Source organism: Gracilinanus agilis, chromosome 1 (genome assembly GCF_016433145.1).
Source record: "Gracilinanus agilis isolate LMUSP501 chromosome 1, AgileGrace, whole genome shotgun sequence".
Lineage (NCBI taxonomy): Eukaryota > Metazoa > Chordata > Mammalia > Didelphimorphia > Didelphidae > Gracilinanus > Gracilinanus agilis.
In genome coordinates, this window is record NC_058130.1 from 757,210,327 (window position 1) to 757,216,769 (window position 6,443).

The window sequence follows — 6,443 nt, forward strand, 5'->3', positions numbered from 1 at the left end:
TCTTTCCATTACCAACTTGAATGAAACCTAGATTTCTTTGCCTGGCATTCAAGGCTAATCAAGGTGATTTACTCCACCTTTCAGGAATCATCTTCATGCTTCCTAGAGAAAAGCCAGGTGGATTACCTGGGTTTTCCTGATTCCATCTATTTGTACATTTATTTCTCCCCCTTGAATGCCTTCCATTTCCAGGTCCATCTGTTGCCCCTTCATTTGGCAGCATCGCCAATTGTTCATGTTCTTTCTAGCCCTTCTCTCTCCCCAGGTACAGCCAATGGGCTCCTACTGCAGCACTCTCTCTGGCCCTGTTGCCATCCCTCCAGCCTAGGTGTTCATTATTTCCTGGGACAGTGGAAAGAATGCTGGATTTGGAGGCAGAAGACCTTAGTTCAGTCCTTGGTTCTACCAGCAACTTCTTGTGGGACTCTAGGAGCAACTCAGTTCACCACCTTAGACCTCAGTTTGCTTAAATCTAAAATGAAAGGGAGTGGGACATTGAGGAGGCTCAGTGGATGGAGAGCTAGACCTGGAGATGGGAGATCCTGGGTTCAAATATGGCCTCAGATACTTCCTAGCTGTGTGACCCTGGGCAAGTCACTTAACCCCCATTGCCTAGTCCTTACCACTCTTCTGCCTTGGAACCAAAACACAGTATTGATTCTAAGCCTTATTTTTTTTTAAATAAAATAAAATAAAGTGAAGGGGATGGTCTCAATGGCCATACAACTCTAAGTCTATGATCCCTAAAATTCTGCCTGCTCAGACTCATTCCATGGACATCTAACAGGTCTTCCTTCTTCCTTCTCCAGTGTGGACCCTTCATACCACTGCCAGAATCTCCTTCCTTATGTATTGCTTAATTCATTTCCTGACTCTGCTCAAACATCATCCATGGCTCCCCATTATTGAACCAATAAAGTTTAAACTTCTTTACTTCCCATTGTTTCTGCCAGCTAAAACTACCTCACTCCTCTGGCCTCATCTTCTCCTTGAATAGTCTTTAGAATCTTGAGGGTTGATTCCTGCAACTACAATAATAACAATAATAATAAATAGCCAGTATTTATATGGGGGCAGCTAGGTGACATAGTGAATAGAGCGCCAGGCGTGGAGTTAGAAAGACCCATGTTCATGAGTTCAAGTTTAGCTAGCCTCAGATGCTTCCTAGCCAGGCGATCCTGGACAAGTCACGTCACCCTGTTTGCCTCATTTTCCTCATCTATAAAATGATCTAGAGAAGGAAATGACAAACTAGCTGTGTTTCCCTGGACAAGTCACTTAACCCTGTGTGCCTCCGTTTCCTATTCTGTAAATAGCTGGAGAAGGAAATGTTAACCTATGAAAGGAATCCTCATTATGACATTCAACAAGTAGTTACTCAGTCTTTGCTTAGGAGCATAGATTTTGAGTAAGACAAGACTTTGTTGCTATTCAGTTATTTCCATTGTGTCTGACTCTTCGTGACCCCATTTTGGAGTTTTCTTGGCAGATACTGGAATGGTTTGCCATTTCCTTCTCCAGCTCATTTATCAGATGAGGAAAGTGAGGCAGACAGAAGCACAGCTAGAAAGTGTCTGAGGCTAGTCTTGAACTCAGATCTTCCAGAGTTCAGGTTTACTGCTCTATCTACTGGGCCATCTAGACTTTAAAGCAGGGGTCGGCAACCTTTTTTGGCTGTGAGAGCCATAAACGCCACGTTCGTTAAAATGTAATTTCGTGAGAGCTGTGCAGTGCTCACAGTGCGCTCCTGTAACAGCGCCTGAAAAAAAATGGACTTTATGGCTCCTTCAGAAAGAGCCATATCTGGCCCTCAAAAGAGCTAGATATGGCTCGAGAGCCATACGTTGCCGACCCCTGCTTTAGAGGCTATCCAATCCAATCTCCCCAATTTACTGATGAGAAAACCAAGACCAGAAGTCCTGACTCCAACTTCAGTGCTCTTTCTACTGTACCAATTGCTTGTGGGGGATGTAGATCGAAGGCTAACTTTAGGGTCAAGAAGACCTAAGTTCAAGTTGTGCCTCTGACCCATATAGGTCATTTAACTCTGGTCAAGTCATTTGACCCTCAGGCAATTCCCTACTCTTGCAATAATGGTAATAGCAAAGGACACTCCCACCTCATACTATTCTCTGCTTTTTTACATGAGATTCATATTTGGTTCTTGGATTGAACTCCATGAGGGATTGTCCTCAAAGGTGTGCCACCCAAACGTATGCCAAACTGAATTCAAAATAACCCAGGAGGGACAAGAAGATGGCTCACTGATTAGAAAGCCAGGCCTGAAGTCAGGAGGTTTGGGATTCAAACATGGCCTTAGACACTTTCTAACTGGGTGACCCTGGGCAAGTTACTTAACTCCCACTGCCTAGTTCTTGTTGCTCTTCTGAATTAGAATTGATACTAAGACAGAAGTTAAGGGTTTAAAAAAATAATAATAATCTGGCCTCAGACACTTCCTAGGTGTATGATCCTGGTCAAATCACTTAACCCCAGTTATCTAGCCCTTACCTCTCTTCTGCCTTGGAATCAATACTTAGTATCAAAAAAAATTTTAACTCTTACCTTCTACCTTAGAATCAATACTGTGTGTTGGTTCTAAGGCAGAAAGAATGGTAAGGATTAAGCAATGGGTATTATTAGCGACTTGCCTAAGGTCACACAACTAGGAAATATCTAAGGCCAGATGTAAACTTAGTATTGATTCTAAGAAGAATTTTTAAATGAAAGAAAGAAAGAGGGAAAGAAATAAAGAAAGAAAGAGGGGGAGAGAGAGAGAGAGGGAGGGAGGGAGGGAGGGAGGGAGGGAGGAAGGAATTGAGGAAGGAAGGAAGGAAGGAAGGAAGGAAGGAAGGAAGGAAGGAAGGAAGGAAGGAAGGAGTTTTTAAATAATAATAATAATAATAATACAGGATAAGTGAACCAGAGGGTCAAATAAAGTATTTGTAAAGTACTTAGCATAGTGCCTGATTATTCATAGAATCCTGAAGTGGAAAACTCAGGGGTTATCTAGTCTCCTTATTTTACACACAAGGAAACTGAGGCCAAGCAAGAGTAAGTGAATTGCCCTAGGTCACACAGATAAGAGAGCCAGATTCCAAATTCATTGTAGCTTCAGCTATATCACTCACACAAAGTACTAGGGGAAGAAGACTGAGAAAAGGGGGGTTCTAAAGGTTCTTGGTAGAGATGAATCTGAAATGTTTTTTTTAAGGCATGGTAAAATTCCTGAAGTAGCAGTCTCCACCAGAAAAGCTTTGGGGAAGAAATTGTGAGGCCTTTAATCAAGTCTATAATAAAAGTGACAGTGCTAATAACCGTCACCAACTGATAAAAGATGCTTTCAGACAAAGGACTCTTGTCTCTGCCAAGAACAAGGCCTCAAATTGTTTAAGGAATAGTCAGGCCAGAACAGCCTATGGCTGCTCAGATTTTTGGCCGCAACATCAACTAGAGTCTAAGAACTTTTTCTCCGCAACCCCAGCACTTGTTATATTTTGGGAGTTTTCTTTTATTCCCCCCTCCCCCGCCCTCTTCCAACCAAATTTGTGAGCCTACAGACATTAGGGGGCCCATTTCTATGTCATCTCTGGATTTTCCCATTACAGATGTCTTCCTTTTGGAATGAATTGAAAGGATAAGGACCACAAGGAGTTAATACCACACTGCCTCCATCTTGTGACTCAATCCTGGAGCTAGTTTAGTTCCCTTTCTATTCAATTATGGGCTTCAATTATATGAATTCTATTCAATTAGTCCAAATTCTGTCTTGTGAAAAAATTTTATTCAGTGGTGGGAAGTAGGAGAAAACCTTTTTGCACTGTTTGAACCTAGCCCTACATGGCTGGGAAACTGGACCACCTGGACCCATGTTTAGAGACCCTTAACCAAGTGCCTAGGTTATGTTGACCAGAAATCCAAAAAGATCAAAGTAATGATATAAGGAGTTTTCTCACTAGTGTACATCTCAAGCAGCCCATATGTCTTATCTGAAAAATGGCCCCATGCTAATCAATCAACTATTATTTCCTTTGATTATTTGCAGATACTTGATGAGTAAGGGGACACCTCAGCTTTTTCTACTTACCAATCCAAAATCCAAGGGGGTCTCCTCCAAGGTCAAGTTAGGAGGAAAAAGAATTTGAACCACCCACTCACAGGAAGTTGCAACTACTTTTAAAAACCCTTCTTTTCATCACTTCCTGTGCCTTCCCCCAACTTTATGGGGACCAACTGTAGTTTTTAAATTTTCTTAGAACTGCCTAGGGGGCAGACCTCCCCCCACTTAAGCATAATGTGGGGGTAAAAACACTTCTGGTAATTAAATCTAAAAGTGGGCAGGGGAGAGTTAGCCCCATCTTCACACTATGTATTTCTTACCTTTTTATGGTGAGGGTGAATTGGTATAAAGGAGCTGTGGAGCGTGGTTCACCATATCATAGCCTACTATGGCTTGGGATTGGCATTTTGGTAATAATAATAATGGCAAACATTGTGAAGTGCCTGCTATATGCTAGGCCAGTGGTTTTCAAACTTTTTTGGCCTACCGACCCCTTTCCAGAAAAAATATTACTTAGCCCCCTGGAAATTAAATTTTTAAAAAATTTAATAGCAATTAATAGGAAAGATAAATACACCTGTGGCCATCACCACTCCTCTGTATCGCTGCAGCACCCACCAGGGGGTGGTAGCACCCACTTTGGGAATCATTGTGTTAGGCACTGTGCTAAATGCTTTCTAACTTTTATCTCATTTGGTTCTTATAATGACCCCAAGAAGTGGCTGCTCTTATTATCCTCATTTTACAGATGAAGAACCTGAAGCAAACAGAGGTTAAGTGACTTGCTCAGGCTCATATAACTAGTGAGTGTCTGAGGCCACATTTGAACTCGGATCTTTCTGATCACAGGCCTAATTGCTTTACCCATTGGGTCATCTAAGTGCCCTGGAATGACCTGACAAACCCCAAGGGGCCCCTTCTTCTTTCCCTGCTCCTGGACAGCAATAGGGTAGTGAAATGCTGTGTCAGTTAAAGGAAGAGTCATTTTTTTCAAATGGGGAAAGGGACAAGCTAGGTGACTCAGCAGATGGAGAGCCAGGCCTAAAGATGGGAGGTCCTGAGTTTAAATCTAGCCTCAGACACTCCCTAGCTATGTGTCCCTGGGCAAGTCACTTAACCCCAATTTCTTACCCTTTCCTGCCTTGGAACCAATACTAAGTATGGATTCTAAGATAAAAAGTAAAGGTTTAAAAAAAGAAAGAAAGAAAAGTGTAAGGTGTTTGAGGGAAAGGTAGTGAACCCAGGACCTTCCATCTCTAGGCCTGACTCTCAATCCACTGAACTACCCAGTTGCCCTTCCATTGTGTTTTAGTTTTTTTTGTTTTTTTTTTGCTAATTTCCTTGCATCCCTAGTACCTAGTACAGTCTGTGCCCCCTAATAAGCCCCTTTAGAGGAAACTCCCTTCAAATGCACATCGATATCTGTTCTTGCCAGGGGCTCAGGAACATTCAGTGACTTGTCAAAGAAACAGTCAGTTTGTATTAAGGACATAACTTGAACTCAGAGCTTTGGCTCTCCCTTGGTTCATAGTCAGCAGATAAGAAATGCTAATTGTATACTGTTGTCCTTGGGCCATTTTTCAGTTGTGTCCAACTCTTCCCGACCCTACTTGGGGTTTTCTTGGCAAAGAACCTGGATTGGTTTGCCATTTCCCTCTCCAACTCATTTGACAGATGAGGAAACTGAGGCAAACAGGGTGAAGTGACTTGCCCAGGGCCACACAGCTAGCGTGTGACTCTTTTTTACCCTATGGACCAGGGCAACACACCAAGTTATCTTGAATGAATGAATGAATGAATGAATGAATGAATGACGGCCATTCTGCCTGGGGCTGTTCAGAGCAGAATGTCACTCACCCATTCAAAACAATATTTACTGCTTTAAATGTCAGCCTGGGCAGAGCTGGGCCAGTTGTGGCCTGACTGGCTGGGCAGTGGAATTCTTCTAGGTCAGAATGAAGACTGGTACGAAGGCGAGGAGAGCCAGAGAGCTGGCAGCTGCCCCCGAGAGCTAGACCAAATCCCGGGTCCGGGAACCAGGCAGCCACCAGCGTGGGCTTCGGCTAGGCCCTGGACCTCGGTGCTCCCTTCCGTAGAATGACGGGGCGGGACTTCAGACTCCCTCAAGCCGCTCTCCCTCTCGCACCCGGCTGCTCCTCCCCCTCCCTCTTTAGACTCCTCCCCCACACCCTCTCCAGGCTGCTCAGCTTGCTCCTCCCCCGCCCCGCCCTCTCCAGGCCCGGCGGCTGTTCCCTCCCCTCTTCCCCTTCCCCTTCCCCATCCCCACCCTTGGGTCCAGGCTGGGCCGGCACTGCCCCTCCCCCTAGGAGCGGGGGCGGGGCGCCACGTGACCCTCCCCGCCCCCGTGGCCTGGAGTCGGCGG